Raw genomic sequence first — 9409 nt, 5'->3', positions numbered from 1 at the left:
TCAAAGAGTAATTATTGCCTTAACCCAAGGCTGCTTACTCTTCCGTTTAAAATCTAAAACTAATTTTTATTTATTTTTATCTGCGGCAAAGCCGCCTAATTTTAAATATTTAGATTCTCCGAAATATATCTAGAAAAATCTAAATACATGCCCCATACCGTATTCTTGTTTGGGTGCATTCACACCATGCCCAGTTCGTGTGACACACCCTTATTACCAGGGTACGTGTCACCCCATTACATCAAGTCTATCGCTGACCCTAACGGGACCAGGGTGAAAGAGTTGGAGGCGGTGATTGCTCGCCTAGAAGTACCTGGGAGATCTCAGAACGCACTGGTGAAACATGTCCAGATATGCAGCAAAGCTGCCGTACCTCTTTGCTGACAGGAAGCTAAGCTATGATCACCGGCCTTACGTTCGTTACAAGAACCAGTACGAGTGTAGCGGATAGCAATCCGCTACCTCCTAGAGTACCGAAAACCTTAACCAAGGCAAATAAACTCTTCTGTTCAAAATTGATACAATATTTAACTGTTTTATTTGCGGCGGAGCCGCCTAAATTTGAGACCTTAGGTTTTCCTATCTTAATAGTAAAATCTAGTTAATATGCATAATGCCTGTGACGTATTGGCTTCTTGTTACGGTGTAGCCACACCATTGTCTGATTACACCGACTTTGAAATCCACATCTTTATACGGTCACATTCATCTTGTGTGATCCACCTTTTCATACAAGGGTACGTTTAACACCGTCACAAGAGACATGTCCGATCGAGCACCGGTGCGATAGCAAATGTGCAAATGTTATCCATTGTGAGACCGCTGATGTTGAGATTATAGGCCATTAGGGCTGGAACGAAACGATTTTTCCATAAAATTTGGGATGCCATGGGTTCGGCCATGCTTTCAAACTGTGAGGTGGCAAGTCGCGCTTGCGGTCTCCACTCCTGGAGATCGCGAGCGAGACTGAGCACTAACCATGAATAATCGGTGGAAGAGGCGTTTCCAACGCTGGACGATTAAAAGCCACAAACGTCTAGTTTGTTCGCTTTGCCTAATCAAGTATTTTGAGTGCGTATGAAGTTGTTGTCTATCCCTTAAAGATTTGAGACCAGGTGGACTTTGTAAGAATTTCTCATCACCGCAATAGAATACGGCTTTAAATTGGAGGCGGTGAAGGTATATTCTAATAGCGGTTGCCGAACGGGTGTGGCTCGCACCGAGATCGTTCCCATCCATTCTACATCGTTTAAGGAAGCGGTGGGCGTCATACGGGCATAATGCTACGCTGAGATTGAAAGAAGAGAAGAGATGAGAGAAGAACACTTCGTAAAGGCGCTATAGGCTATTGACCTCAGCCATACTGAGGCGAAAGAAAAAGATCAAATGAAAATTGCACCGCGATACTTGCGGGTTGTCATTTCTGAAGGACACGAAGGTTCGGTCTCCCACACAAACCCGGACAAAGAACCGTTCGCGGGGAAACTTAAGTGCATGATGGCCCCGGTGAGTAGAAACTAGTTTTGTTTGTACCTTATGGTGGCCGTGCTCAAATGGACCGATGCTTTGTAAGAAAGGTCAGATTCCTAGCCCAGGGTTGTTGTTTGTTGATATGGGCGTCCTGGGCGTTGTAAAACCATGAATAGTACATAAGCGTCGTGTAATTACGTACGACACGCAGCTGTTGAAAACAGTACAAAATACATGTAGGCATTGAATTACCGAACACGATACTATATCCATGCGCCTTGCAACAGAAGTACTGGTTAAAATGTCGAAAGCTATGTCGAACCTTCAAGTGAAGCCAGAAGACTGTGACAGCGCGAAAACTAACTGTCTTGTCCTGAACCTTGATTTAGATACATAACAATTCAAGTATGGCGCGACTGGAATGCCACGACTAAGGCTTGATTGTAGGCTCCTCGCACGTCTTTCCTGGTTTAGTCTGTCGAGCAATGAATCTTCCTCGACCAAGAAACAGAAGCTCTCCTGACCCGGGAAAGGTGCTACGATAGCGTTCGTGCCGGACATGAGATTGTCGAAATTGATTTTAGAGGTATTGTTGAGTGCCTCGTGAAGAACTTAGAGCGCAGTGATACCCATTCAGGATGAGTCAGCATTGCAATTTTTAAGACACAAAAAAGAACGATAGTATGTGGTCTCCAGAGTGCATTTCTGCCGGGATATTTAGCAGCAGTGGGGTGGCAATCCTATGCCATGGCTCACCGGCCCCGTGCAAAGGTTTGCAGAGTTGAAGTAGGTTCAGGCTGAAAATGATTCATTCTTGCCTTTTGTGATGATACTACTGAGTCCACACTTTCGTGTGACGTGTCAACCGCGCGGGTGACTGAAGCTCAATGGGTTTGTGGCTTAAAGATTATGAACTTGTGAATGGAGTAACCGGGGGTGGCTCGAGGATTGTAATTCTCCCCTTACGTGAAGCTCTCAGGAACTTGAGCTTTATGACGAGGAAAATTTTTCATAGTATTGTGAGATGGCGAAATCACCAAAAGAAACTGATGATAACGAAGGAGCCGAGCCCATTACCCATCACAGATAAACCTGGCACTAAAAGCACTTGCATTGTACAGAGTTCATGGAGTGTGACTGTTATGTATTCGGCTACACTTAATCATTACATAAAGGAATATGTAATGGGCCAGGTCTCATTACACATGATGTGTAGACTACATGATTCATGTGTCTGACATTACTTGTCACCATGTATAGTTGTATATCCCCTTCAGTTCTGTTGTATTAGATCAGGGAGTTCTTATCAGATTCGAGACATTAAAACTCTATTGGCTATAATAACAAATGTCACGTCACCTCTCCTTCTCTCTACGGCCCGCAAGAAGCGTGTCAGATGACATAAGTCTTCATCAGAAAAGTGTGTGTACACAGACGGCAATTCCTGTTACAGTACATCTATGATTCTTCCGTATGCATTGTAGGACTTTGTAAAGACAAATTTTACAGTTGGTGTTCATCCTCAGAACACCCTCAACTTTATACATCAGGAGCCCAATGTTTTATTAGTCAAGCCTTTAAGAGCCCTTAGGGTATTTTGCAGGTAGCTAGGTACGTTGAACTCCTTAGAATTCGGTTTCAAATTTGCCCAAAGACCTTTAGTCGTTCTTCTTCTCTTCAATTCGGGACTTTACGTGTACCGGAAAACGCCTGTCCGTATACACGCACTTTCTGAGGAAGACTTTAATCAGTTAGCACGCCTCACCGCGGGTCGCACACTTCCTGCGAGCCGTTGATTTACGCAAACGAGGAGGAAAAGGTAAGCGACGTTTATTATGGACAATAGGCCTTAAAACTTCCATAAACTGCTCAGTGCCTTCAATTCTGGTAAAACACAACTGAGGAATATACACCTTTGCAAAATATAAAGTTAATATTAGCCACACAGAAGTTTGTGGTTCACACACATGTGTAATGAGGCTGACCTAGACTGAGCTGTTCACATTATTTGGCATAGGCCAATCAGTGATGGCTTTGACATGCTGCTGATGTGCACGAACTCCCATCTTTTCCAGAAACCAGCCGAGAACGGGGATCTCGGGTGCAAATAAAACTTTCAGAGTAGCGTAGATTTTATTGTCTTGCATTACTTGGAAGACAAGCCGGTGATGAGTAAGACGAACGTCGACATCACATTCTGTTAAAAGTCGCGCATGGTGGGTCCTGTTACCACGACTTGATAATCGTATCCGTCACAATCAAAAGTACCCACATGATCCTAAAGAATGTGTAAGAGCGCGCGGCTGACAACAGTTTCTCAAAAACAATACACGCGCTTGTGCGACGAGGAATGGATCACCGACATAGTGTAATATTTCCCAAATACATGCGCAATATTCAGCGTTGGTGCAACACCTAACGACTCTCTTAAAGAAGAATGTTGAACGGGACTGATTAGGATATCATCAGGCGGTATTTGCCGAAATGAAGATGAGTCTGAGAAAGCTCATTTCCTTGCTCTTGCGAATCACAATAAACCTTTTCATGTGATATGTTATGCAAAATATTATGTCATCGATTGTGCGTTGATGCAACACGAGGACAAGAATCGAGAGCGAGATGTTTCGTATCAGGCGCGGCAAGTCCGGCTTGCGAAACGGAACTATCTAGCGCATAGCAAAGAACTTCTGGTAATGAAATTTGAATTGCTTTGATTAAGTTCCATGTGTACTTGCCTGGAGAGGAGCGCTTTGCAATCTACATGATGATGTCTCGCAGCATACGGCATAAATACTTCAGGAATGACTTGATGATATTCATCCTTTACGAAGTACAGCTTTGTTGTACACTACACGCCATGCAAGACGAACATCTTAGCCGATGCGTTGTCAAGATGTCCGGAATATGATCCAAAGTCCAGGAGCGATAAAATGCGCGAGTATTGTCGACAGTACGAAGATGTTTAGACGATTACAGTGCAAGCAACGACTACTGTGCGCGAAGAAATTGTCGAAAGGAACAAGATGTCAGTACTTGTTGAGTTAATTCAGTGACACTTCCGACGAAGCACCACAAGGTCTTCCGCCCCGCACAAAATCGCTTGTTCACTGTTTTGGAGTACGAAATGGAGTGTCGTACTATGCGGTTGAAGACTGGGTGGGATACAGCAAGGGTTGTTGTTCCCAACGAAGAAGGTTTTTTTGCACCATCGTCTTTTATATGAGTACCACGACAGCCTTTCGAGTGGGCACATCGGACGTGAGAAACGCTTTTCAGTCTTTCCCAAAATCATTATTGGTCACACATTTATAAGTGGGTGCTCAAGTATGCGAGGATTTGTGAGATTAGCCAGAGAGTGAGACGACACTCGAGCCCCACTTCGGTCGTTGGCAGTGCCAACTGACAGCATCACATTCGGACTTCCGCGTGACAAACATGAAGCAGTGGCATTCATGTGTTTGTGGACCAAACCATCAATCTTGCACCTGTTTCGGATAAGAACTTTGCTGAGAAAGAGCTTGGTCTTTGTAGACGTTGTTTTCCGTCTACATGGCCTTACAGCTGAGACCGTGTCTGACCGTGACACTTGTTTCACGTCGAAGCTTTGGCGTACAATGTTTGGGCTATCGGGCGCCGTACTGTCCATGTCAAACAGCGGCTCACCCTGAAACGGACGGTCAAACAGAGCGTGTGATCGGGTCCTGGAGGACGTACTGCGTATTTTCGCTACGTCGGTCAGCGAGTGGAGTTAGTTTACCCTTCTGGAAGATTTTGCATTGAACAACTCCACGCATTTCTCGACAGGTTATATACCATTTTATGTGAGTTATGGTTGTCATCCTAGAGTACATGCTTCTATAATGGGTGAGGTATCTACAAAAAGTGGAAAAGGAACTATATCTGTAAAGCAACATTCAGACCCAAATGCTGTCACAGAGTTAAAAGCGAATTTTGACTCAACAAGACCACTATACTACACGACAAGTCGTGAGGAACAACACGTCGATGACTTTACTTTGGAGAAACAAGCCGTTGCTCGGTTTGTTTATAACGCAATTGCGAAAGCTCATGATCTGCAGAAAGAACAAGCAGATAAGAGCGGAAGGAAGAATGAAGAGGTATGTAAGATCAATATTTCTTACAACTTAGCACGACAAACCTACCTGAGCATGCAGCGTTCAGCTTGGGAAGCAAGCAGGAAAATTTTGCCAGATTCATCACACCTTTCGAGGTGTTGAAATGCAATTGTAATGCGTATACATTCGCCATCCCTATACGCACGCGCTCATTTCCTACAATTTTATGTGGGCAGGGACAAGTCGTATCTCCCGAGTGCATCTGCCGATCCTACAATATCTTTGGTAGATGATCGAGCTAATCATGAAAATTTTAATTTGACCTCAAAAAGCAACCTAACCTTCACCCTGGAGATTTTTTCGACGTACAAGCGTTGAAGGACATCGAAGGATTGCCCCTTTACCGATTCCAACGCTTGAAAGCGAAAAGGTTATTCAACACGGAATGCCTCGAGAACATTGCCTGTCTCTTCAACATAGCAGTACGGGTGTTCGTGGTCCGAGCCACGAGACTTCACGTCTTACAGAGTCGAACAAGGTTATCATGAACCTGTTAAAACCTGGACGTATAATGGGACTCCAAAGCCGAGCATTGGGCGGAATCCTTGGTCGGAACGTCGAAATTCGAGCTCTGCTTTGCAACAAGGTTTGAATGTATCTTGCAGCGATCTTCAAGCATCGAACAATGCTGCTGAAATGCCTCAGCTTGCCCGCAATGAGCGCTCTTGCACTACCAAAGTCGCTCGATCGTTTTCACGTTCAACCCACCTCCACTATAAGACTTTCGTAAAATGCGTCGTTGGGTAGTTGAGACGATCGTCAATCACGAAGATCAATCGCCCTGTCATTACTAAATGATGATGTTGAACCATTGCTTCTACAGAGTTTGGTGATGCAGCTATATATTGGACTCGGACACGTGGGAGCCTCGTGACTAAAGTCCTGCCAGCGCTGACTCGGCGAATCAGACGGTCCATCTTGTTCTTGATCTCAAGGCTACAAATGCCTGCCAAGAGTCAAGCTTTACTGCAATGGGCTGGATTGGATCATCACGATTGTTGATCTAATGCCAAACGAAAGAAGCATTTCATGATAAACCTCTTGACTCCATTTCGGTTGAGACTGGAAAAACGTCGAAAAGTTCTGTCTTTTTTGCCTAAACTGCAAAGAACGATCTAAAGTATTAACTTTTTCACTTAATTGCTTCATTGTGGATGGGGAAGTCAACCGCTCCAAAATGTCTGCGAAAGTATCAGAGTAAGTTTGACTTTAAGGAGGGGATGATGTAATGGTTTACAATGTCCATTACATGAAGTTCATTAATATACCTTCTGTATGCATTGCCAGAAATGATAGAAAAGATTACAGTATGGTGTTTTCAAATGCATACGAGATTTTATAAATAAAGCCACGAACACTCTGTGTAAATACAGAATGCTGGTTCCAACTTGGGGATCTGTAATGGTGACGAGACCGACGTGTCGTTGTCTTCAGAAGTGGGTGGCGTAAGCTAGTCGCTTCCACAGAATACTTTCCACAAAAGTTTAAGCTCAAGCTTTGCAACGTTCATGCTCCGTACACCCAAGATCTTGTATTATTTAACGCTGAGATTTAACATCAGTACACATTTGGTCTATGAATCAGAAGCCTAACATTTTTTAGTGAGACTTATAGGAGTCCTTAGGGTGTGTTAATTAAGCTAGGTACCATAACTCGTGTTATTTTAGTTGCAAATTTACCTTTTAGGTTCTCGGTCGTTCTTCATCCCCCAAAGCCGGCAATGTCCTTCTTAATCCACATCTGGAATCGCTTCCTCGTCGTAATGCGTATGTATTGTGTTTGAGGGATTGCATTTGAACAGCGCCCTCTTACGAAAAACAGATTTTGCGGCCCTCATCAAAGTAATAGTGCGACATGTTCTTCTGTATAAAGCATGAAAAGTGCTTTGGTGGGAGATAATGACTTGATGCCGACTTTTAGCGCCAGAATTGATAACGGAAGCGTTGAATTGTGCGTGCTTGTAACGTATTGAAAGCGGCCACAATCTCAGCGCAAACGCCGAATACTAGTGAGGATTTGATTCAAAGCAGCATGATCGGTTATACTTGGATCAGCACCCGTACCTGGCTATCTTATCAGCTACAGATGAGTGAACGCGATACACTCCCACCGTGTGAATTGCTTTGAGCGGGGTGCTCTGGTAGTGGCTGCTTATGCCATAGTGGTTTTCTACCGCCTCCAGTGATATTCAGTCGTGTATCGGGGTTTCACGTGCTGCAGCGGGGCTGCTGTAGCTCTTTGCTTAGAGGAAGCTAAGCTATGGTCACTAACCCTACGTTCTTTCAAAGAACCAACGCAAGTTTGGCGGATCGCCTAAGTACTAAAGCCGTACCTAGGCAAACGAACACTTCTTTTTAAAACCGAAACTGTATTTAAATGTTTTAGTTGTAGCAGAGTCACCAATTTCTACATCCTAAGTTTCCTAATTAATGTGGGCTATAGCTTGACCTCAGCCCACGGCCTTCCGGATTCCCGGAAGGCTGCCGAGAAGCGCGCTGCGCAAGACGATGCGAAGCATCGTGATCCTTCTGAACATAAGCGTCTACGACGTCGGGGCAGTCTTGCCGGAGTGGTACCTCAAACTCCCACGAGTTCTCGGAGTTTGGGTATCCCCGCAGCTTCACGAGGTATTGTATTATACCCCGTCGACGACGTCGTCCCACAAGGCGTTCCACGTGGTAGTGGATGCCACCATTCTCACCGAAAAGAGTCGGCGGCGGGCGATAACGACTTGGTCGATCGCCGTCCGGAAACTCGCGATGCTCTTCGAGCGTTGAAGAACAAATTCCGTCGTCATCGGCATTCTGCCGAGCATCTCTCCGAGTTCGCCTACCGAGTAGACAAATACGTCACTTCGTGCGATGGTGGAGCGACTTGCGCCAGTGGAATAAACGAAAGTTGTTGCATTCCGTGCTCAGAACCAGTTACTGTTTCAACTTCTGGGTGGCCGAGTGCCTTTGGGCACCGCCCTGGCGCCAACGCTTCCGCGTTCACTTGCGCTGGATCCCGATTCGGCTTAAGCAAGCCCACATAAAACACCGGGTGGGTGCGCATCCTTCTCGGAAAGTTCAGCGTATAAGCTAGGCCTCGCTTTGTCACGACATTAGAGGGTCCAATAATCCGTGACCGGAGCTTTGTCTTAAAGACAGTAGAAACTGCATGTAAAAATTTTAACGTTTAATAAAGTCAGGTCTTCTACCTCAGTGTTTTCAGCATTTCTTCTTGCTTTTCCGTCTGCATGTTTTGGCTTTCAGCCATCGAATCGCGAATGTTACGTAAGACACTTAGTCTAGTAGATAGGAAGTCTTCGACTTTCTGTATTGGGACTGGTAATCATCCTAGCTGCAAATATGAGGGGGCTGACATCAGCTAGCCGTTCGGCTTTTCCTCCCCCAACCAATTTCTGATCCGTGGGATGTCGGCGTCAGCGTGACGCGAGCCTGTTCACGTAGAACGGCGTATAGCCAGTGGATGATAGCACTGCATTGTTCAGAGTAAGTTATACGATCGGCAACATAGCAATTCAGCGTCTCAGCGCAGACGCTGCAAAGAACGTCTTTGACGATGCGATTCACGCGCTCAATCTGACCATCGGTCTGCGGATGGTCCGCTGTTGACTTAGTCAACTTGGTGCCTAGCACCGTAGAATTAGTCAACCAGAGCTTTCCCGTGAAGCGTGGGTCTCTTTCAAAGACAATTGAATTTGGGAGTTTAGCTATCGAAAGACACGATCGACAAACAGCGTCACTGTACCCATACCGTCGACGGTGTCCGGCACTGCCGCAAGATAAACCATCTTGCTC

This window comes from Plasmopara halstedii (genome assembly GCF_900000015.1).
Source record: "Plasmopara halstedii genome assembly, contig: Scaffold_1211, whole genome shotgun sequence".
NCBI classification, from domain to species: domain Eukaryota; phylum Oomycota; class Peronosporomycetes; order Peronosporales; family Peronosporaceae; genus Plasmopara; species Plasmopara halstedii.
This window is presented reverse-complemented; position numbering follows the sequence as displayed.